Source organism: Vidua macroura, chromosome 22 (assembly GCF_024509145.1).
Source record: "Vidua macroura isolate BioBank_ID:100142 chromosome 22, ASM2450914v1, whole genome shotgun sequence".
Classification (NCBI taxonomy): Eukaryota; Metazoa; Chordata; class Aves; order Passeriformes; family Viduidae; genus Vidua; species Vidua macroura.
Window position 1 is genome coordinate 4,381,946 of NC_071592.1, and position 24,959 is coordinate 4,406,904.

The window sequence follows — 24,959 nt, forward strand, 5'->3', positions numbered from 1 at the left end:
GCTCACCTAGCTGAAAATTCATCTCCTTTTGCCCTCTGCCAGTAATTCCCAGCAAATAAAAGCTGGTGAGCTCCAGGTTGGGCTCCAAGGCCAGCTGGGCTGGGCTGGGGGTTTGGGGAGAGCTGGGGAGAGCAGGTGTAAGGGAGGAAATGGGAGCGAGATGTGTCTGGATGGAGCTTGGAACCTTGCAGAATGTTCAGAACCTGAACATTGCTCTTGTTTATGACAACACTGCCCGTCGTGGGGACGGGGCTGCAGGAATCCCAGGTATCCCCACAGCCAGCATGGACCCTGCCCAGCACTGCTCCCCCGTGTCTCAGCTCATTAAGGCCCAGCCCAGCCTTCGAGTGACACAGGTAATGAATCCTCTGCAGGGTGCCTGCTGGCTTTAATAAACTGGAATGAACTGAGGATGAGAATTAACCTGGCAGGATTAGCTCTCTCTGCAGCGGGATGCTGGGGATGGCTCCTCGCGGGCCGTGACGGGAATTTTAACACTTCTGCTGCCCGCACTGGCTCCCGGCTGCTCTTTGTAGAGCATTCAGCAGCTTAAAGGCCCTGCGAGGCCGAGGGGGAGCAGGCAGGGGAGCAGCACCCGGCTTGGATGGAGCCTGCTGCCCGTTTTAGCCCTGAGCGTGGGACAGGAGCGATGCCGAGCTCTGCAGCTGCCAGATGTGCAGCATCCCGGCCCTCCCGCTGCCTCCCGCCACCAGCCTCCGTCCTCCAGAGCAGGAGAGGAGCAGGGAGGCTTTGAGAAGCCGTGTGTGTGTTTGGGAGGTGTTTCAGGCAGCGCATGGGGTGGGTTTTGGCGAGGGCTCCCGGAGCCTGGCTGATCACAGCACTGTGAGAGCCTCACGCCTGAAAACCCTGCAATTACCCTGCGTTTGCTTGGGGCTTCGGGCTTTTTATTTTCAGTAAATGGCTTTGTAATGCAGCCCCCCTGCAGGGCACGCTCCGTGGGACACAACACGTGCTTCCTGCCCTAACAGCCACAGGGATGGCAGTGTGGGGACATCCAGGGGCTGTGCCGGGGATCCCGCACCACATCCAGGCCCTCGCCTGATCCCTGGATCAAGGATCCTGATAGGATCCAGGAAAGGGGGCACTGTGCTCTTGCTTAGTTCAGCACAGATGAGGAGCTTCCCTGTTGTCCTGCTGTCGGCTGGGGTAGAGTTTAGTCCCTTGCTAGTCCCTGGTGGTTTGGATTTAGGATGAGCCCTGCTGTGACACATCACCCTGCTGCCTGTCACCCTCCCCTCCACGCCGTGGGTCCCTGGGCAAAGCTCATCCTGGCAGCTGGGTGAGCCCTGGTACGTGCCCAGTTGCATGAAAGATCCCTTGGGTTGGGGGGAAATGAGGGGAATGGCTAACTGGGACACACCTGGCTCCACGGGCACAGGGATGCGGGAAGGTGACGAGGGATGGCACCACTGTCTGCCAGCCTGGCAAAGCCATCATCCAGGGAGCCCTGCTCTTTCCAAGGCTGCTTCACAGCCTGTGGTCTCCTCCACGGGCATGGCACATGCATATCAATGTGCTTTTCCTGCCTTACAGGAGCCTCTAAGAACAGACATGGAGTTTGAGAAACCCTTGATGGCAATGCTTGTAATTAGAATGTAATTGGAGTAATGGGGAGCCCAGGGGCTGATTTGTGTGGTTTTGCTTGTATTGAGGCTTGTGTGGTGTTTTGCACCTCCCCAGGCCTGGTTTGTGGGGGTTTAGTGATGCTGCTTTGGTTTGGGTCCTTCCTCCTGTTCATGGAGAGCAGGAGAGGAGGGGGACAAGGAATGGCAACAACTGACAGAACCAGAGGACACAGCCTCAAGCCAAGGGAAATACAGGCTGGATATTAGGAAAAAGTTTTTTACAGAAAGGGTGATAAAGCTCTGGAATGGCTGCCCGGGGAGGTGGTGGAGTCACCATCCCTGGGTGTGTTTAACAAAGCCTGGATGTGGCACTGGGTGCCAGGCTTTAGTTGAGCTGTTGGGGCTGGGTTGGACTCGATGACCTTGGAGGTCTCTTCCAACCCAGTGATTCTGGGATTCTGTGATCCTGTGATTGCAGGCAGGGAGCAAACGTCTCCTTGTGATGCCACAGCCTGGGTTTGAGGGCCACCAGAGCCATCTCTCATTGTGACACTCAGGCTGGAACAAGCTCCCAGTCGGGGCTAGGAAATCATTTGGAAGCTGATCTGGATTTCCATGGAATGTCCTTGTCTGCTGAAGGGTTTCTGGCTTTTTCACCTCCTAGTAAGAGCGTGGATGTTTTTATCTCTGCATGGATGGTGTAGCAAGGAGAGAGTGAACACCACATGCCTGAGTGTATTGTCCCCAGGATGCTGAGATGGGGACGGTGCTCCTGTGCCTTGGCATGGGGACAAATCTGGTGGCAGCCACCAGCTCCAACACTGGAGGCTTGCAGGAACAAAGCCCAAGTGTGGAGCTGGAAGTGGATGGAACCTGGATAACCCAAAGTGTTTTGAAAAAGACAATTAATGGTGAGAGGAGACGGCTTTCAACCACTTGGATTTTCTAAGGTTAAACCTGGATATCATGAGGGTATATCCCAAATTCCATGCAAGGCTGGGCAAGGTGGCTGTGCCTGCCAACCTTTAGCCTTAAATCAAAGGTGCAGTCCTTGATGAGAGAGCAGCCAGGGAGATTTTTATTCCAATGCTGGATTTCAAGAACTCGCAAGAAGGTGTCTGTTTTTTTCTCCCAATTCACTTTGTGAAAGAAGAAAAACAATCAAGAAAGCAGGGAGGGTAATGTTCTTAAATCCGCCAGGGCTTTAGGAAGATATTGTTTGTGCTTCTTGAATAATGGCTTTTGATATGTAATAATATTGTGTGGGGGTTTTTTTTGATGGCCAATATTACATTTATTTTAAACGATATAATCAGCCCTCGGCGTCTCAGCTGATTTAGTCAATTAAGTTTTTAACCTCATGTCTTCAATCTCGTCTGTGAGTAATTTAAATGTGGTGATTTTAATGAAAGTACATCTACCTGTTCATTTATCCACACACACCGTTGCCCTTTGGATCTGTGGTGAGAGGGACAGGAGATGCCTTTTCTCCTCTGCGTGGAAATGTTTAGCAGAGCTGAGGAGACAATGTAGTGATTGGCATTAGGGAGCTAAAGGGTTTATTTTTTTTCCCCCAGAACAATCAAAATACATCAGATGCAGCAATTCCCAAAGTGACTGTAAATTAGGGCTTTCAGAAAGGACAGTGGGATTGCCTCAGATTCTGGGGTGGTGTTTTTTACCCCAGGAGATGACAATACTGCACCACCCAGAGCTGATGGATGCACAACATCTCAGATGCTCGTGCAGAAGTTGTGGCTTGCCCTGATAATTACAGCATCTTCAGGATCAGGCACTGCTGGGGCTGAGATTCAGCCCCAAACCCTTCTGTGCTGTTGGGGAAACTCCTGAGAGTGTTGTCCTCAGGGAGATGGCTCTGGGGATGCCCTTCCTGGCAGGATGGTGGTTCCTGGGCTCCTGCAGCCCCTGGAGTGGCCTCGCAGTGCTCGTGGTTTTTGCCTCGTGCAGAATTCAAGCCCAGCAAACACAGCTGATGTTTTTCAGCCTTCACCAGCACTGAAAAGAGAAATCAAGATAAATGACCTGGGGCTGCTCAGAGCTCAGCTTTGTGTGCTCCTGGACACACTCGCTCCTCCCCACGGTGTTTTTTGGCTCACAAGTGAGTCCTCTGCAGCACCAGCACAGCCCAGGCTGGGGTGGGTGATGGGGGTCCTTGGGCACACACCCTGGAGAGATGGCTGCTCCAAAGGGGATGTCTGAGGCCAAGTTCTTTGAAATCAAGCCCAGAAGCAGCAGTAACAGCTTTTTGTTCCTATCTCATAGGCTGACATACCTAAAATTCATTTTTTATTTGTTTTTGAAGTAAAAATATTCCAAAGGGGCATTATATGTGGTTTTCTCACAGAAGGCAACCTGCCTCCCCCTGAAAACACTTGTTTCAAAATTTTCAGTGGAAAATGTGAACAGTTTTTTGATAAAAGCATTTCTATTCATGAGCAGTAGCTCAGAGAGATTTGCAAGAAATAAATAGGTTTTGGCAGCATAAAAGTCTCTGTTGAACAAGGGGATGGGGAGGGTGTGAAACTTGATTTGGTATCGTTTGCCCATGGAATTTCAGCAAGTTCTTCAGCAGAAGTGTCAGGGGATATTTTTCCATCAAGCCCCTGGTGCTGGTGAGAACCACAATAGTCCTGTGTCAGTAATCACTTTCTTGGCTGTTGCAGTGCTCTGCTCCTTGGAGATTTGTTTCCATCCCACCCTGGGCCATGTTTGCTGCTGGCTGGGTGTGTTGGAGAGCTGGCCTTGAGCTCCCTCCCCATTTCAGCTAGTGAAGGTCGCTGTGTCTCAGAAAAGCTGATTTCTCCTGCACTTCCAATAAACATTCCACCTTATCAGTGCAGGTTTTTAACAAACTCTGTGCATATCATAAAGCAGAGAAGGCAGGGACAGGGCCTGTGTTTGTCTGAAGCAAAAGAGGGGTTTTTATTTTGCAGCCCTCTTCCTGCTCACCTGGGATGGAGGTGCCTGGGGCAGGGCAGGTTGGCATTCTCCTGTCTGGTAGAATTGGTCAATAATTCCTGGCTGGGCGTAAGTGAGTGATTAGCCTGTCAGGAATTCACCAAGGTCCAGTTTCCAGCGTGATCCCTGCTTCCATCAAATTCTCTGCCGCCGTAGGGAGCAGCTCATCTTGGAGACAAACCATGTTTGGGTGTTCTCTTACCAGGTTTTTGGGCTCTGTCCTGCTCCAACTCTCCGAGCTGAAGTTTGGCTCTCCTCTCCTTGCTCATCTGAGGCTCTTCCCCTCCTTGCTGCCATGGATGGGGTAAAATTGATAATATTTGGGAGTGTGAGCTGGCCCTGCACGTCCACACCACCTCCCCTCTTTATTCCTTCAGAGCTGCATATAAGAAAGCTCAATTTTCTTGAAAGCTGCCTAAAAAAAAAAGGTATTTCCATGTCTGGCAAGGAAGCAGGAGGATGCAGGGATGCTTGGAGCTGCCTCTCTACCTCCAGCTCTTCCCCCACGTCCACGTGGATGCAGCTCCACTCCCCTGTGTGAAAGGGAGAGGGGAGGAGAGGCGCCTGCACCGCTTCCCTTTAAGCAGAGATTTGGCTGTGGCTCTGAAAGCAGAATTAGAGGTAGGGTTTAATCATACAAGCTCTGAAATATGGGAGATTAAATCTTTTTAAGGAGGGCAGCTAAGCACTTTATTTTCTGTGCAGGAATCTTCAGGGGGTCGGAGACCAGAGAACTGGATTTAAAGCTTTTAAATTACTTTTTTCTTCTTTTCTTTTTTTTTAACAAGTTTTTTTTTTTTTTTTTCCCTCCCACAATACATGGTTGGACAGGAAAGACTTTAAAGTGATGGTTAAAAAAGAGAGAGAGAGAAAAGATGGGTGGAATGGAGATGCTTGTTGAAAATAGACATTAATAATGTTGTGTTGAGTTGTCCAGGCACATTTAATCCTTAAAGCACACATCTACTCTGGGAAGTGATTTTTGTGGAAGAAGGGAAATCTTTCAGGTGCTCCTTGTCATTTCTTGCCACATTTGATGACAGGTTTACTCCATGGCAAGGGGATTTGCAGCCCCTCTCCTGCTGCAGCCCCCAGAAGCCCTGGAGGTGCTCGTGGGTGCCGGCAATGCCGGGTGCTGTGAGCCCCCCTACCCGGGGCTCCAGGGGGATGTTTAAGCTGAGATTGGCATTCTGGCTGGAATTGGGTTTTGTTTTTCCCAGCCAGGCGCCGGCCCAGCCTTGCTCGGGGGAATTGGAGCTGTTTGGTCGCCTCTCACACAGCCTGCTCGGGGACCTTCGCTTGTGTTTGTCTTGCGTTTTTCTTAATTTCACGGAGCTGAAGAGATCGATGGGAAGGTAGACCTGGGATTTAAGGCTGCCTATAGCACAACTCAGTGACTGATGACCCCAGCTCTGCTGCTGCTCTCCAGGCCGGGAGTTTGCCGGGCTGCCAGTGCCAGGGCCAGCTGATGGTGACATCCACACCAGGGATGTTGTGTGCGCCATACCCGAGTGGCTCATGGTGACCACCCTGGGAAAGGAGTGCAAAGTTGAAACCTCTCAAAGGCTGAGCTCCGCTCTGGGAGTCCTGCCTGGGCTCGGTGGGACCTTGCCGGGGGTGTCAGCAGAACGGCGCTGGAATCTCGGTGCCGCCGGCTGTATCGGCTGCTTGTTGCCATAGAAACACCCTGTGGCACCGCGCTTGTTTGGAACGAGGTGGCACTGGCGTGTTGGCAGGACATGCTGCACTTTCCCCACCTGGAGCGAGTGCCTTTGGCCACTGGAAGTTGTGTGTGTGGGGAAAAGAAGGGTTGGCTTGGGGGACTGTGCTGGAAGGGCTCCAACAGGCAGCGCTGAAGGCGATGGGAGAAGGTCCCCTCGGCGGTGCTCCGGTGCCCTCAGTGGTGCAGGCAGCACCCACTTTCTCCGCTCCAAAGGCTGCGCCACACCGCTGAAATGGTTTGTGCAGCCCCGGGTGTCCCTGCGGAGATCCCGCTGCATCCCTCAAGCAGCGGCAGCCTCTGCAGCCCACCCTTGCTTTAATGGCCCAATTCCACCGAGCAAATGAGGCAGCGCCTCCGATCCCTCCCCTCGGTCTGCCAGCTAATTAGCACTCCATTAACTTAACGAGGCTCTGCCGGCCACCCTGGACGTGGCCAGGAGAGGGAGAGGCGGGAGCCAGGCTTGGCTCGACCTGGGGGCTGCGGCAAAGCCTTTGTGCCTGAGCAGGGAGGGCTTTGCCCTGGGGTTTTAGGGCTGCCAAGGCTTTTCCGTGCCTTTGGGTCCGTGGTGGGAATGGCCGCGACAGGGAAGGGTGATGGGAATGGCTGGTGCTGCTGGAAGCTCTGGGAATGAGTTGTGACGTTTTGTAGGCTGTGACGCTCCAGCATCCTGTACAACCCCCTCTGTGCCACTGCCCCATGGCCAAGGAGGAATGAAGGGGGTGCAGTGTCCCTCGGAGGAGATTCCCTCCCTGCTGGAAAGGCTCAGACAGCGGCAGCTCCCTGCCAAAGCTTTGTTTGTTGACAGAGTTAAATTTGCAATTTCATGGTTTGGTTACAATGAGTTTAGTTTATAAAATTCATGAGCTGTTAGGAAGTGTGGAGAGGAGGGGTGAAAAACATGTGGGAGTCAGCAAGGACGTGGCTGCTGGCACATCCAGCAGGGTCCTCCTTTGGGGACCTCATGGGGCTCACGGATGGGGTGTGAGAGCTTCATGTAGGACAGAGGGATGAGTCCCCACAGGAGGAGAGGTGCTGCTTTCTCCTGGTAACAACCACTGTGTCTTTACCTGCACACTGTGCAGAGCTTTCCTTGCGTGGCCTTCAGAGAGCCACTGGAGAAACAGGAATCCTTTCAGGGATGAAGCCCAGCGTCTGTCCTGACAGGGGCTCAGCCTGTTCAGAGAGCCTGCTGCTGGTTTGGAGTTTGAATTTGTGGTTCTTTGGAGTTTGGCTGGGAATCCACAAGATGAGCTCCATTCCCTGGAATTCAGAAGCACTGTGATGGAGAGAGGCAGTTCCCTGGAGTGTCACTGCATGGGCAGCGTGCTCCAGTCCATCTCTTGTGAGATGAGCTGGTTGACACCCTCGCATCTGACTTTTCCAGGAGATTTCTTTGCAGCCTGTCCTGTGTGTTTGGGGACTGACTCGGAAGCAGAGCAGCCCCCCAGTCCCACCCTCCTCCCTGGCTGGAGCTGCATCCTCCATCCCCCCAGCAATGGAGATGCTCCTCCAGGAGCCTGGAGCTGTTGATGAGCTCAGAGGGAATCAAAAGGCAGTGTCAGGAAGGATCTACACAAATATTAGCTAATTAACATGGAGTGCTGGGGAGCCCAGGGGGAGCAGGAAGGGGAGGATTCACTGAGGATACAAAGCCATGAGGTGCCTGTCCAGCATGGCAGTATCTGTGAGCAGGAGCCAGCAGCCTGTGTGTGCTGCCACTGCTGGGGCTGATGTTAATGTGACATCAGCAGGAGGCTGGTGCACTCCCAGATTCCTTACAGGTCATAAAACACCACCGGATTCCATTGAAAATGTTAAGCTGTTGATTTTTGGAGTTTTCAAAAGAAACCTGGTGTTAGTCACTGCATGGTCTGTCACTCTGTGGGGTTGATCATGGAGACAGGCCATAAATAGACACCAAAACCCCCTTTTCCTGCAGTGTCTGTTGGGTTTTTGACTCCCCAGGACCAGTGATCTCTAAGGTTTGGCAGAATGTGCTCATGCTGAACACACGGATGTGCTAAGCAAGGCCCAGAAGTCGTTGGTGGAAATGGAACTGAAGTTCAGGAACGGCCACTAGACCTGACCCGGGCATCCAAAAATTGAGGGGAAGGTGATTCAAGCTGACTCCTGGACCTCATGCTGATGACCTCTCCAGCAACATTGTCCATGAGGAAGCCTTTCAGTTCCTCTCTGAGTTCATTACAGCCTTTGGGCTGTAATTAGCACATCCTTGGCTTAGTGAACATCTCCACTTGAAGCCATTCACATGTGAATGTTTCCCTGTGAAGCTGCTGGACTTTCTGGGAATGCTCATGGCTCAGGTGAGGGTTTCTCTTTCTCAGCAAGCCCCAGCACATGGGTTATGTAGATATACAAGATGCAGGACCCAGGTGGGGTTCATGGTCCTTGGATTTGTACATGGAGCCTGTCTGGAAGGAAATCCTCCTCTTCCCTTGCTGGTGGGACACCTCTTTTCCATCCAAAGTGTTTAATCACCTAATTTGTGTTAAGGAGCATTGGCTTTTCATTTCCAGCTGTGCCAGCACAGAAGATGCTTCCTTTTTAATGAATCCTGGACTTGAAACATCTCCTATGTATGTGTGGGGACATGAAAGCCCAGGGAGGGGACAAGACTTGAGGGAGCATCAGGAAATTGGGAGCAAGGGCAGGACGGAGCACAGTGACGAGACCACCCACAGATCCCGCTGCATTGTGTCCAATCCAGTATCCAAATTTCAGACTTTTAAGAGGATTATCAGGTGTCTGTTTGAATTACTCTGAAATGAACAATCACTCAGAAAATGTACATTCATTTGAAAGGTCAAGCACATCTGATTTCTGCCTTTGGTATGCGGGGGCTTATCCTTTCAACTCTCCCTTCCTTAATGAGATTCTTGTTTCAAAGAGTCGCGCTGTGCCCAGGATTTGACGGAGTCAAGTGTGCTGGAGATAGTTTTTGTTATCATGTTTACCCTTTTATCTGCCTGTCCTTTGAAAGCTCCCTGGCACACAATAAGGATGCAGCCGGATGGCCACTCGGGGCAGCTCTGCCAGCAAAATCAGCTTTTTAGGGGCGGAGAGATGGAGATGTGCTGGCGGGGAGCTGCAGCACCAGGAATTTTGATTTCTGCATGGCAAAGCATCCAAATGGAGAGAGGACCTTTGAGAAGACCCCCAGTCACCAGCGGGGGCTGGGCAGGTACCAGGGTGTCATCAGCTCCCCCAGAAACCTCGGAGGAAATAAAGCCAAGTTGGGCTTGGCATGGCAGAGTTGTGTTTCTTGATTAAATTAATGTGTATTGATATTTCTCCTGTTGTTTTGACTTCACAGGCTGTTTAAATTCAGGCTTGTCACAACAAAATACAAAGGAGGTTGCTCGGAGATTGATTTTTTTTTTTTTTCCCTTTAATCCTGTCTCTGAAGAAGAGTATTTTAAAATTTTATCTTTTTCCCCCCACTACTTCCAGGTTGACAGCCAGGGAAGGCTGCAAACATTAAAACTGTTGCGCAAATAATTATGTTAAAATGCCGAGCATACATTATGGAGGAGGGCGCTCCTTGATTGTAACGTACGAATCAATTTTCTGCGTCACAAAATTACTGACACTGGAGTTGGCTTTGGTGATTTATTCCCTGGAATGACGATCCTGTGACTGCCTTTCCCTTGGAGAGGGTTTGTTTTTTTTCTGGTGGGTGAAGCTTTGGTCTCCTCTTTGCTGTCACTGCTGTCTCCTCCCTGCCTCGGTGACAGTCCCCTCCGCTGCTTAAAAATAGTGGCTTTTATGCAAACTACGTCCCAAAGCGCTCCGCCAAGTTAAATAATGTAGTCACAAAACCAAATATTGAATAATGACTGAGGCAAGGATTAAGGGAGACAGGCAAGGAACAAAAGAGAGATTCTCAAGTGTTTTGAACACAAAATTGAGACGACACAGATGTGCAGTGGGCTTTTTCTCTCTGCAGCCAAAGGACACAGATTAAAGGGGTCCTCCAGGACTGTGCACCCCCAGCCAGCTTAAGCTGCCTAAAGACCTCTTTAAATCCAACCTTTTCGACAAGCCCAGCTGGCTGGAGGAATTTCTGCTGGGGATAAATTCAGAGAATCATGGAGTGGTTTGGTTTGGAAGGACCTTGGGGGCCATCTCGTTCCAAACCTCTGCAGGGACACTTTCCACTAGAGAACCTCCCACTGGACCTTTTTAAATGGATTTCTGGGGAACATGGCTTGTTTTTTTTTTTTTTTTTTTTTTTTCTAGTGGAAAGTTCCCATGGGAGCTTTCCTGTGCTTGCTTCTGGAAAGAAAACATAGTTTCTCTTGTTTTCCCTTGAAAGGCAGCAGCCCAGGCAGCGCCATCAACCCCAATTCTTTACGTGACTCTGGTTTTGCGGGAAGATTTAAATAAAAAATGCCAGGGACGGGGGAAAAAAAAATCACAGGCATGTAATTTCTCATGCAACTCGTGGGATTTTTCAAATCCACCTCAAAGTTGTTGAGTTGCAGTAACTCAGTGGGTAGCTGTTGGCTACTCATATGGTGAGAGAGGAACAGGCTGAAGGAATGTTGCACAAAAACTTATGTAAATGTCTTCTGTACAGCTCAGAGAAAGTCTAGGACTCCTTTAAATCTAAGAGTTGGAAATTCATCTGGGAATCCATAAATTCAGTAGATGTCTTTTTCTCAATAAATTCAGAATATTGGCCAGGGAAGAAGCATCCATGTTTCACAGAAGGAGTTACTGGACTTTCTGAGTGTTTCTTCTTTTTTTTTTTTCTCCTGGTCCAGAAACAGTTGAAATGTAGCTCAGGATAAATTGCAAGGTGATGATTTACATGACAGGTGACACTGGCAAGCACATTATTCTCAGAGGAAGCATGAGATGGGATGTATTTACTGCCTGTCTGGGCAAATTATCCACTCTCAGATGTCTGGCATGTGCTTGTGTAGGAAATGCATGTGTCCAAAATAGCTGATAAAGGGGATGCAGGGCACAGCAGTTAATAAATGCAACCTCCCCGTGGCTGTTGCTGCATCCCTCCTGCTGAACTCTCTCTAACTGAGAGATTTAGAGATGCTCTGAAGCTGGGAGTGAGGGAGTGCAGAGGAATTTCCTTGCTGCTGCAGAGGTGAGATGGGCACAGCTTTGCTGAGGAAAGAAGGATCTGTGTTTGAGGGGATGTCAGTGCAGGGAGCCCAGTGTGTTTAGATTTTGGAGCTGCAGGAGCCAACTCCTTGTCTCCTGTTCCTTCCTGAGGTTATAACATCCTCCAGGCAAACTCCTCATTTGAGATCAAGTAAATTACCCTGCTACTGTTGCTTGGTCTTGTCAGGCTGGCTGTGATTTACTCTTAATATTTATCCCTCTTCACCTTATCTTTCCTACTGATGAGTAAAGCAGAATAATGAAGTGGTGATGTTAAACCCTGAGCTCATGCTATCCAAGGGGACTGCAGCTCACAGGCAGGGATGGATTGGGAATGTCAGTGCGGTTTTGGAGCCCTGATGTCCCCCATGGTAGCTGGTCATGACCCTTCCTGTGGAGACTGCTTTAGGCCATGTCTATTATGGCTTATTTTGTTTCCAGAAGGTTTTTTTCTCCCTCACCATGGGGAGGGGTGGGGAGTTGCAGGATGATTGCTTTTTATTTGTGTGTGTGTGCCCACAGAAAGCTTGGGATCTCATCTGGCTTTTAAGGATCTGCTTCTGTTACCTAGCAGGTATTGTAGGTGGATGTGTAAATGAGGATCCTTCTGTTTACAAAGAAATGGATATATAGTATAAAAACAATTTACTTGTAAAACACTCATCCTGCCTCCAGAATATGTTTGAATCTTAACACAAGACAAAGTAATTTAATCCCTCCCAAACCCATATGTTGTTTGCTTCTCATTTTTTCCAGCAAATTTTACCTTCATCAAAAGATAAATCAATTTGTAGCAGCTATCGGCAGCTCTTTAAGCTGCCGAATTGAACAGCTTAATTAGGGAAAATATATTGAAAGATCTGAGAGATGCTAACCCACTCACCCTCCTCTTGGTAAATCTGCATGGTCCTGCAGATGTGTGAGGCTCCAGACTCCCTCCAGTTTGCATTTGCTGCTGCTTTTTCGTGATGCTTTGTGGTGTGGTCATGGCATGAAAGGTTTTACTGCCCTTTAAAGCCTGGCAGGACTTTTCTAGGCCTGTCCCGTTTGAGGACTTTAAAAGTTTGTTCTCTTAAAATTTTTCTTTTAAATCAAAGCAATAATAATTTTAAAGATTCTTCCTTCTTCTTCCTCCTCCTTCCTCCTTCTTTTATTCTTCTTCCTTCTGTTCTTCTCTTTTCTTCTTCCTTCTTCTTCCTTCTTCTTCCTTCTTCCTTCTTCTTCTTTCTTCTTCTTCTTCCTTCTTTCCTTCCTCCTTCTTCCTCCTTCTTCTTCTTCCTTCTTTCTTCTTCTTCTTCTTCCTTCTTCCTTCTTTTTCTTTCTTCTTCTTCTTCCTTCTTTCCTTCCTCCTTCTTCCTCCTTCTTCCTCCTTCTTCTTCTTTCTTCCTTCTTTCTTCTTCTTCTTCTTCTTCTTCTTCTTCTTCTTCTTCTTCTTCTTCTTCTTCTTCTATTATTATTATTATTATTATTATTATTATTATTATTATTATTATTATTATTATTGTTAGAGGGCTCTTCCCAAAGCACCTGGAAGCTGTCCAGTGTCTGTGAGCACCCCGTGCTGACCCCTGCCTGCAGCATGAGATGGAGTCATGGTCTCAGAGTTCTCACACCCAAATAAATAGAGCAGGAATGCTTTGGAGCACCTTTCCCAAAGATCACTCTCGTTCAGCGCCGTTCCTGCGCGTTATTTTTACTTTAGAGGGGGATGGTGGGAAAAGGCGCCCAATAAAAGTACAAACTGCATGAGTCAGCCTGAATCTGCTGTTGTGCCTCGTTCTTCCCATTAGCAAATACCACGGATGCGTGTGTGGGGAGGTGGGTATCCCCTCTTCCTAAATGACAGCTTGTTTTGGGCTAAACTCCTTAGTGGTGCTGCTCTGGTGAACATTCCCAGCCTTCCAGCCTGGCTCAGCCAGTGCTGAGCACATCCCTGCCTCTCCCAGATCTCCTGGACAGGGAAGTGGCTGCTGTTGATCTTGCCATTGCTAAGATGAGGACAGACCTCTGCTAGACCTGTGTTGGTGGGACAAAGCTGCTGTGGCCTCAGTCCCAGCCTTCAAAAACCTGCTAGGAAATGGATTTTGGCAAGGAGTTTCCTGCTGCTCCTGTTGGAGAGGATGAGCATCAGGTGAGGATTTCAGAGCTGTGCTTTGCAGCAAAGCTTCCAAACCTGACCTCTCTTAGGGCTCTTCCTTGGGTGATGTTTGGGTCCAGATTCCTAGAGATGAGCAGGCTCTGCACTGGCTTCAGCAAATAAGAGAATTTTTTTTGCAAAGGCTGAGAATTCACAGATCTGAACTCCCCGAGGCTTGTGTGATGGGCTACAACAAAAAAGCAATGCTTGGTTAATTTAAGCTTCAACTTGAGGTGCTGAGATAAAAGAGAGTTGATGTCAGGGTAGTCTTGCTTCCAAAGCAGAGTATTGTCAGCGCAGAGCGAAGTGTTCTCCATCTGTTCCCGTGGCTGTCAGGAGCCAATATTAGATAGCTCCACTGCAGGCTGGGAATCTGCGAGTGAGGGCTCGTGGCAAAAGCTTCATGTGGGAAGTTTCATCCCTCCTTTGCCTTGCCTTAGGTTAACTCGCACCCAAACCAGTCAGGCTTTGCAAAGCTGAGTGTTCCTGGTGATGTCTAGAACTCCTTTAACATCCTCCACGTCGCCCTGGAAGGACAGAGACCAAAAGGAAGCTGGAACATCAACTGAAGGATCTCCTTGTCATCATCCTGAAAATCTCCTAATGACCCAAGGAGTGGTTTCCTTGCTCTTGGAGCTTGTAACACATGACAGACCTTGAGGTTTTTCTTCTCCCACCTCGTGTCTTTTTTGTGCTCCGCAGCAACAGAGACGAGGTTTGGCTGCTGAGGGAAATGATGAAACTTAGAAAACGAGAGGTCTTGTGACAAGCTAACACCTCAGCTTGCTTTGAACTCGATAGTGAAATATATAGACACAATTTTTGTTGCAGGTGGCTTTTTCCACGGTAGCATGTGGGTATCTGTGCCCAGCCCCACACGTGTGTGTACATGCACAGTTATTCTTGCCTCAGCACAACGATTTCCTAACGATCTCTTACCCATCCAAGACAGATTGCTTTTCATGGTTCAGTGGCCGCAGCTCAGGCATCCATTTTAATCAATAAAACAGTCAAAAGAGAGAATAGATTTACTTGTTTCTGGTTTTTTACATTTAATTGAAAATTTTCGAGTGATTACAAACATAGCTATTGTATAGATTGCGGAGTTTAGAAGACAATAAGTGCCAAAAGAAAAATGTCCCCGGAGCCCAACCTCTTCCCCTCATGATGCACAATAGATGTTGGTGGTTTGTGCCTGGCCTTGTCCTTTCTTCTCCTTCCTCAGGGTTTGCTAAAAGCGGGATGGATTTAATGGGGTTTTACCCAGACGTCGCAGGGATGTCTGTGATGAGCAGCGTTAAATCCTCTTATTTGTCATGAGGGAGAATCTCCCTTCACATAGAATGTGGAAGTACCATGGGAAACTTGGAGATGCATCATCCTGTGAACCACTTGGTCACCCAACATGTGTGAGGATGGGCCATAAAAGCTCTCCAGATCCAACAAAAAGGGTTTAATTTTAATGAGAGCTGATTGAAAAGCAGTTTCAGCAAAAAAGAGCTTTTGGTCATCAACAGGGGAAAAAAAATGTATAATTTCTGTCATGTTTTCATGTCCAAACCAAGCCCCTTCTTCTGAAGAAAACGGGATAAATAATTGGAGAATAGGAGGGTTTGGGGTATTCCCTAGTGCCCAAAGGTGCTGCTGTGGTATTTATCCCTTGTTAGCAGGTAGGTTAACCTTCCCCACAGGAGATTGCATTTGATCATTTAATCTGTTCAGTGTTGTCAATGCGAGTGTCCAAAGGTGGATGTGTTTGTGGGGGTACCACATACATAATAATCCTTTTGAGATTCGAATAAATGTGTGCATGGAGCAACGATTTGTTGTGTGGTGTTAGGAAAGGGAACTCCTGGACACCCATGGTTTCCGAGCTTGCAGCTTGCATTGATGCCTGATAAACTTTGCCTTTCTTCTGGGGATTCTTTGGAAAAAAATAACAAGCCATGCTGTCTCTCTGGCTGTAAATTTAATAAACCTGGAAGCAGCACAGCAGCTGAACATATCAAAGCCATAGACTGCTAACTCCAGTGCAGGAAAACTTTAAAAACAGTCCTCGAGACCCCTGCGCTCTCTGCAAAATGAGATCTGAGTCCTCTTTAAGTTGTTTTTAATAGCTGGAATTACTGAAGATTGGTGTTTACCAGGGAATAGGTTTGTGAGGGAGCTGCCTGGTGGGTGCCCATGGTGATATCATTTCCAGTGGTATTCCTGGGATAACCTCCTGAGGACACAGGTCTCCTCACAAATTGACGCTGAACCCTTTGTGCCGCCTGGCTCTGCCTCCCAGACAGACAATTTCCTCGGTAGTTTTATTTTCATCTCTGATTTCCTTAGCTTCGTTGCCTGCTGGAAGCAGATTTGTTCCGGCATGGGCCAAGATGTGGCTCTGGAGGAGTGGTTGTCACCTTCCATCTGTCACAGGTAGCGCCCCTGTCACCTCGCAGAGAGCGTGGCTTTGTCCCCAACAGCCCAAACCTGTGGAGCAGCTCTTAGGAATCCAGAAATTCCTGGTTTGGAGATAATCCATCAGAGAAGAAAAGTGGCTCACGGGGTGGTTTTGTCCACAAAATGAAGCATTTTTGTCCTTTTATTCCCTGATATAATGTTGCAACCTGGACAACCCCAAATGTTGGATTTTGTGCAAGCCCACCCCGAACGATTTGCAGCAAAACTGATTTTGCTGCCACCAAAAAAAGTTTATAGATTATGGCTATTCCTTTCTTGGCAGCATTTTAACTCTTCCTCCCTATCAGTTTTATAGATTTTGTGGGATTTTTTTCCCCATTGCATATCCCTCACCAGAAGGAAACAGCCATTTTGAGGAAGAACAGATCCTTTTTGCAATTTTCTTTTCAAACGGAAAATCAAATTCTCCATCAGGGAAGGCTTCAAATAGAAAACTCTGACCAGCCCAAATTAGGGGGGACTCAATTTACTCTGGCAGAATACTTTGAGAGCTGCAGATGAAAACTGCAATTTAAGTGCCTAATATTATAATTATACACCGATGTGTTTTATTAATGGGATTGAATGCTGGTAGCTTTGTAGTAATGAGCTTTTTTGAAGATCCGTGTAATAGAGTTTTCTGATGGTGAGGACCCTGCCACACTGTTCCCTCTAAAAAGCACCTTGAAACTCATGGAGTAGCCAAGGACAGGGTTAATTCGTTGACTTGAGCAGTAATTAGTTGCCCTTCTCCTGGAGTAGCCCTTCCTGGAGGGGAAGAGAAACCCAAACCTCCGGCTTGCACTGCTGTGTGGATGATCTGGAATTTTATTGTGGGTGATTCTTGAGCAAATGAAACGTTGGGGGAGCCTTGGAGATGAAAGGTTTTGTCTTGACAAATTAGCACTTAGCAGATTGCTGGTATTAAAGAGCTGTGGGTTTGAGCGATGTGTACGGCTGCGCCTTTTTAACGCAGGAAAAATCATTTTCCCATTCTCTAACAGCATTTGAATGCACTTCTGGTAATAAATAGGGAGAAAAAAATGAAACCTTTGAGTCTTTTCCTGGGCCAGAGCATCCCCTCCCAGCAGGGTTAAGCTGGGTCAGTTAAAAAGATTCATGTTTATGGCTTGCATATTCCCTGTGGAAAAACCTGGAACAATCCTAACATGGGTTCTGAAATAAAGTCTTTAAGACAAATTTCAGTTTTAAACAGAATGTTGATATGGCATATTCTGATACTTTAATTTTTTTTTCTTACTGTGAATTTATCACAACTCGCTTCCCTCGGAATGAATTTTGGATAAATCAACAGCTTGTGTTAATTATATTAATAACCACATTAATTATATAACAGTGCATAAGAATTCAAGGCCTTCTAAGACTGAGTAGGGAGAGCAATGAAAATAAAATGGCAAATTCTAGAGCTGTTATACTGTGAACTCGATGTTTCTTACTTGGTGTCTTTTGACAGGGAAAAGTAACTCTTCAAAACCCACTACAATGTTCTTTACAAATCCTGCTTTCCTCTAAATACTTCCCTTCTATGCTAGAGCATAATTAGCTTTTGTCAACTTTTCTATGGGCAGTTTTCATTTTGCACTTTCTTTGAATGCTGTGGCTGCTTGTCTGGAATAGCTGAAGTTTTGTTTCTTCCCCTGTCATTTTTAGCCTGCAATTTTTGTGGAGACAAAACCTCATGTTTGGCCTCCCCTCACTAGTTAGGTGTCCTTGATGCATTTATTTAGGAAATGCAAAGCCAGGCAAGTGTTGCCCCTTCTCCCTTTGTTAATTAACCCAGTGTGTACAATCACATTTTATTTGGCAGCTTGACTGGAGGGCCCAGCTGCTGGGAGATGAGCCATGAGAGGGGAAACAGGAGCTTTGTGCTGAGTTAATATGTGGATTTTTGGAGCTTGTTGATGTTCCCTAGAACATCTGCTCCTCGGCACTTGCCTGTCCAGCTCAACCTGGATCCTTCCAGGAACGGTGGAACAAGGAGGGGTGGGGAAATGGGGGTGCAAATAGGAAAATGGGATGGAGAGTGAGAGACTTCCCCTACTGCTGATGGATGCTGGTGTCTGCATGGAAGAGCAGAATCTTGGGGACTTCTTCAGGACAAAACCTCCCTCCCAAGGCCAAGCAACCATGTCTGGCTTCCAGCACCATCCTCAGTGACTTGTGGCATGCTGGGTTTTGTGTGGGAGGGGTGGCAGGAGATGGGAAGATCTGTGTCCCGTGCGTTCTCCATCCTGTCCTGCATCCCTCCTGCCCTTCTCACTCATGGTCCCTGTCAGTAATGAGGTGGGAAGAGTGGGCAAGGAGACAGGTCCAGTGCCACCCTGTCCACCCCCACATTATCCTGCCTTATTACATTGTAATAAATTGAACCATTCCACTTCATTATTTCATATTTGAGGAGATTTATAGATTGTCCTGGTGGCTGAAGAGGCAGTGATTAAAGGAGCAGTGTGCTAATGAATGAGCCTCAGCACAAAGCCTTTTTAATTAATGCACAGCCCAGGGGCTGTAAACGCCTTGCTGATAACAAGCCTGGCCCATTCAGGACATGAACTGACAACTTTACAGAGAATGAAGGCTTATGTGGAGACATGGGTATGGTATTGAAATGGCAATTAAGGCTAATAAAATGATTCCTCTGCCCATCCATCGCCCTCCTTCCCTGTGCCCGGCCCTGTCTCTGCCTCGGAAGTAATGGCAGGTGGAGATTTCATTTGGCTCCTCCAACCTTTCTTGGTGATTTAATTTACAGGCTGCATCTGTTCCTTCACAAGGCTCTTTCAGTCGCATTAGAGATGGATTTTTACTCCAGGCTATTCTGAACTCGCTGGAAATTTCCCTGAGTCAGATTATTTTGCCCAGTGTTTACGGTTGCTTTTCTTTTTATTTCTAAAAAAACTTTTCTAATGGAGTGTCTTGCTGGGAGGGGAGGCAGTGAACTTGTTGGCAGTGCTGTGCATCCATCCACACGTTCAGCATTGACTCTGGGCTGCTCAGAGCCCTGGGACTCACAGAGCTCTGGGAAAGAGGGAACCTGCCAGGGTGAATTGTCACCTTCTTTCACGATGGCCTCAAACCTATTCCTGATTTTTGATGGGTTTCACATCCCCTTCCTGCACATCCTGGGCTTGGTGGCGTTGGTACATTGGCACATTGGAAAAAGTGACTTTGAAAAAGTGCATTAAGGAAAAAAAAAATCAATGCTTAAATAAACAGTGGTGACAAACTGGAGGTACTCGTTGTCCTTGGGAAGTCATGGGGCAGATGAGCAGCACGGACAGGTCATTGCTGCTCCACTGAATTCTGAAGAATTGCCCTGGTTTGTGCCACATCCTGTGTGGTGGTGCTTAAATGAGTTCAAGCCTGAGTCAGCCTTGTGGAAAAACACCCTTGGGGTGCCCAGGAGCACACAGAAACCAGGCATCACTGATGCCTGGCAGCTCTGGAGAATTTGGGAATGCCCTAATCCTGTGAGTATCCCCTTGTGGCCTGGGAGTGGTGACCTCAAAGCCTGGCACCATCCCTTCTTCTCAAGGTTCAGCTTCTGCATTTTGCCTCATTGAATTCCTGACAGGTGGAAGCACTATTTTTCAGAAAGGGATGTGGGAAGAGGAGGTGGCAAACTTTTGAAACAAAGTTAAAAAAAAAAAAAAAAAAAAGACCAAAATATAAATGATGCTGCTTGTGGCCTGCAGATTTAATGATATTTGCCCATTTGATTGATGAAGATGATGAACGGGGCTTTGTGGCCTGTTGAGGGTGAAAAGTCTAAGTACCAGGATGGAGAGTAAATCAATCACTTCCCTCTCCCGTGCCAGATGGGATCATCAGTTACCTGCGGATCCCGGCAGCGCTGTACATTACCCCGGCTGAGGGACGGCACGTCAGCCGTGGCTGCTGCCTCTTCTCCCCAGAGATCAATAATCCATGGCCAGGGGAAGCAACAGCACAGAAATAAAACTGCTAAAACTCCTCGCCAACTTTATTCTTGCGTCCAGTTTTGTTTGCTACTAGACATATTCTGGCACCATGTCTCATAGGGTTGGACTGTGTGCCCTGCAGTGCTGGGCTCTTCAGGGCAAGGTTGTGATGCCTTAAGATTTTAGCCTTTAATGTTTTTCAAATCCTGTATACTGCATTAGTGCATAACTCTAAACTCCTTATGAAGTGTAGTTAACTCTTCACATTTTAAACAAAACAATTCCTCTAGGCCTGAGATCCATGGACACCCTACAGCTTCAGGCCCCAAAAAGTATAAACAAAAGTGAATTGAGGAGGGAGAAAACTGAGGGCATTTGACTTCATTGCCTGAAGCTGTAATTGGAGGATTAACCCCTGATATGTAAATGGACCAAACTTATATCTGTATGAAAAACTTGTGACCGTCATGCAAATTGGGTTTAGCCCCTCTCAGAGGTTTTTGACTGCCCAAGGTGTACCTATTGAAGGCCTTTAATAAATACCTACTCTTATTCTTTTAATCTTGTCTAGCCTCTGTTCTAGGTATCCACTCCAAGACATCAGTAGGACACAGGAGATGGAGCACATGGGGAAAGTGCTGGTGGTTTGTTGAAGAATGATCTTCTCTAGGTGCTTGCAGTGCCCATCTTATTTTTTGGCCTTTTTTTTTTTTTTTTTTTGTGGGGGGATATGTGTGTATTTTCATGGCCTTTATTTAGTATTTGAGCACTTCCTCGTCTTTACATGCTGAAACCCACAGTGTGGGGGTAAAAAATGGTTCTTTGGGCAGAGGGGTTTGGGTTGCAAGGCTGTATCTCAATGCTGGACTCCTACAGCAGTCAGAGATCTCATTTCTTGGGCATTACAAGCCATGTCCTCCACATGCCATCCCCATGTTACACCTGCTTTGGGCCAGCACTGTAACTTTATTATTTTGAGTAGTATTTGCCTTACACTTGGCAGAATCCAATGAATTATTTGAGGGTGTGTTGGTAAACAGGGTTTGACAAACAGCGGCTCAGAACCATGTAACAAGCTCAGGACTTGGGATGTTCATCAAAAGTTTTGGGGTTTTATATTTCCTGAGTTCCACCAACCTTGTGAGCAGAGCCAATGTGATTTATGGCTTTGTGTTATACTCCTGTGAAACTTGCAGGATTTTGATATAAAATTCTCCTGGCTTTAACTATCAGGTTTCACCTGAGCCCTGTTTTGGAGGCCGTTAATTCTTTATGTTGTCATTTCTGAAGACCCTTTTACAGCAGGAACTTGGCATTATATAGCACTTAATAATGGGCATGTTGCACTCCAGAGTAAAGAACATTCTGCTGTGTTCAAACCTCTTACAGTGATCACTGCAGCTGCTGATGGCCAGGACAAATGCACCCAGTGTTTTGCAATGTATTTGTGTAGGGAAGCATATTCTGCTCTGGTAGTTTTTGGGTTGTGATTTATGCTTAGAGGTGCAGCAGGACTTTCACACTCTCTGAGTTCTGTTGTCTAAATAAAGTCCCAAGCTGTGTCAGTGGAGAAGGAGAGCTGCCCTTGGGAGGAGTCCATCTCTCTTGTTGACTTGGTCCATTGACCTCCCCAGTCTATTATCAGGACTCATTGGAGAGCTGGCCTTAATTACCTGGCCTCAATATGATGAGTTTAATGTCCTGCTCGGACAGAGAAGCTGTCACATGCAGAGATCCTCGCCAACCATGAAGAACACGGTGGGAAGCAAAGGAAGGAGGATGCTGTGGTGCCACAGGGAAGGAGGAGCTGAGATCCTTGTAATGTGTATGGCCTGAGTTTTAAGATCTTAAGAAGGGAGATGTGATGGGCCAGGCTTGGCCCTGTCACAGCAGATGCAGAACCAGCACGTTAAATTTACAGCCACAGGTGATGTGAAAACAGGAGGACGGGGTGAATTTCAGACAGGAACAGGAAAAAACAGAATCTCAGCACTGTTTTTTTCCCCTGAATGTGCTGCAGATTCCTTCTGTGACCTTGAAGATGTTTTCAAATCTTTCTTTCCGTCTTGTATCTGGGCTTTCTAGGGCAGGGACCATCTCTTACAATGTCTACCTAATCGAGGTTTGCCTCTTGTTTGAAGTCTCTGGGCACTGCTTTTGATATCAATAACAATCATGATAGTGAGAGACCAAAGACAAAGGAACAATTCCCAGGAAAAATAGACCAGTGGTGCTCTCCTGTATTGGTAATTCAGGGGTAAGGAATATAGATGAGTTTTGACAAGAAATAAGAAGTACTGGGGAGCTCAGACTGCAGTTCTGGTGTGGACTGAAATCTGATGTACAATGAACAAGCCTTCCAGACCTCCCTGTGCTCTTTTACCTGGCTGGGAGGGTAGGAAGGGAAGCACAAATGTTTCCTAAGAGGACCTGCTTGAATTCATAGTGCCTAGAGCAGGGTTGTGAGATGGGCCCTGAATCCAGGCAGGAGCAGAGGATTTGGGGAGAACAGTCTCCCCTAATAAATCCACACGGCACCTGACTTGCAAATAGGTGAAGTAGAGTTTTTCAGGTTGGAATTGCTGGGTAAATCCAGGACTTCTATGCAGCCCACTGCAGTCATTAGAGAGGGCCTTAAACTCATTCTCTCCTTTTCATTAGCATTGACCATTAGCTCTGGAGAGCCGTGTTATTGATATAAATGTCTTTGAAACCTCCCGAGCTTCAGGCTTTGACGGATTTCATAGGCTGGTTAGGGAAAGTGTTTCTTTTCATCAGTTTTGAATTTGTCACTATTTCAGTGGAATCAAACGGGACTTCTTGTGTTGCAAGGCAGGGAGGGTAGAAATACCAGATGTACTTTATCTCCCTCACTCATTAATTCACATACATTTATCATAAGACTTCCTATTTGTCTCCTTTTTAAGATAAATAATCTCAGCCCTTCCAATCCCTTGTCATATGCAGACAAGAATGATTTAAGGAGCTGGAAAAGTTCCATATGACAAGGGATACAGAGATTCAAGTGTTGAGTCTGGTCCTTTCATTTGTGGAGGACAGAGCAGAAGATGGACATGACTGGCCTGAATATCCTGGTTTCTCTGCAGATGTCCTGTGGCTAACACAGGGACAAGTGCATGGAAACACATCTGTCCACCTCATTTTTGATGCTGGTAACACATTCTGGGCTGTGATAAGTTCGAATTTTGTACAGAATAAGCTACATTTGACAGGAGCTGTCTGTATGGCCTCTTAGTCCCGAACTCAGAAGTGGATGCTGAACGTGTTTGAGTCATTCCCTCTGCAGGAATTTTATAACTTGGCCGAGGTTGTAGCCGTGGTATTTGCTTAAGATCTGATCTACATCTCCTGTAATTGCAAGGTGTCTTCTGGAGGATTTGGAAGAGCTAGGCTGCCTTATTCCCTACTCCCTAATTTGAAGGTTATGCATCACTGTTTTCCCCCGGAATACAACAGTCTTTCCTGGGATACTCGGGAGGATCAGAGGAGGAATTGCAGCAGTCCTGTTTTAGGGTACTAATCCTCTTGTAAATCCCAGCATTTGTATATCTCTAATAATAATTCCTGGCACTTGAATGATGGTTTAAGCACACCCATAAGGAAATAAACACTGAGCTAATCCTCTCAGCGCCCGGGGAGCAGCAGGGTGAACAAGTAGTTAATGTTTGTGGCGTGGGTGGGGCTGCTCTCGATTCCCTGAGCACGGAGAGGGCCCTGGGGGCAGCTGATGCCAGGAGAGGTGTGGGGACAGGAGGCACAGCTCACCTGAGAGATGTCTCTGCAGCATCCTCACCTTACCCCTCGCTTAGGAGCTGCCTGTGAGCTCAGACGGAACCAACTGCTTGAGAAATCTCTCCCTGCAGCCCAACCTAATTTGTGCTGTCAATCCCCCTCGCTTCCCGCGCTCGTATTTAGCACCATTGATTTATTGGATTGCAGGAATATTAAGAACCTCAAACTATTAGTCCTGATTATAACTTCTTGGCAGCTTCATCACTCCATGTGTCTTGCCGTGCTTGGGAGGAGACAGACTGGGCCCTTCCCTTGCTCCCAGCAGCTATTGAGCCTCAATTTACCACTCTCCTCCTCTCTGCCTTTCCCTGCCCTCCCAAACTTTCCCAAACATGCTTTCCTTACAGCCACAGGTGTTTTTGGGAGGGCATGGAGGAATGGAATAACTTGCCCAAGCTGAGATGAACTCATGCACAGCAGAGCCAGGGAGCTGAGGTTGCTTTTGCCCTTGCCCCTGATGTTCCCAATGCACTGGATCACCCCTAATTTCTCCTCTACTGCTTCCCATCCCTTTGCTCCCTTCAGAGCCGTTAACACTGCCTTTTCTTTCCTACCTTCAGTGTCCTCTTTGAAAAGCTCAACATCTTTGGCCTCAGAGCAGCCTGGAGACTGTCTTCCCTTCTCATCCCTTTTCCAAGTCCTGGGTGCTTCCAAAAAGAAATGGGGTCATCCTGAGCGCAGATGGGAATGCATTTGGAGGAGTAAACACCACTTGCAATGAGATGCTGCAGTGGCTCTGGTTTTGAAGCTGGCCTGGATCAAGAGAAAAACAGCCTCTGGCAGTGAGGGAGGGGGAGAGCAGGGAATTTGGGGTGAGAAAAGTGCTGAAAGGAACAGTCTGTGCTCCACACTGTGCCCGGGGCGTATGGTGTGTGCAGATGGACCAGGTCCCCCCGGGCTCCAGCTGGGGCCTGAGTGCAAGGACAGTGCTTGGAGGGGCTGTGTGAGCTTCCCCTGTCAGCACCAGGATTTTGGGAGTGCACTGAGGTTGGGCTGTGGGGCATGCAGCAGAGTTTGTGTTTGCTGGCTTTGCGACTGTCCTGTCTTTCTGCTTGGCTTTTCCCTCCAGTGGGAAGGTGTAGGCTCATAAAGGAGTCCCCTGAGCCTTCAGGCTGGGGTCACTGGGGTTTACTGCTCACTGGTACAGGCTGGTGGTCTGGCAGCTTCCACCATCAAAGCTGTGCTTT

General features: G+C 47.7%; 1 protein-coding gene across 4 annotated transcripts in view; it reads left to right on the forward strand.

The window, feature by feature from the left end:
- The first annotated feature begins 270 nt into the window (after positions 1 to 270).
- OPCML (opioid binding protein/cell adhesion molecule like) overlaps positions 271 to 24,959 on the forward strand; it is a 337,383-nt gene continuing 312,694 nt past the window's right edge. For all 4 annotated transcript variants that reach the window (XM_053996801.1, XM_053996807.1, XM_053996810.1 and 1 more), the window contains exon 1: positions 271 to 356. The gene's annotated coding sequence lies outside the window, so the exon portion shown is untranslated. The remainder of the gene's footprint in view (positions 357 to 24,959) is intronic.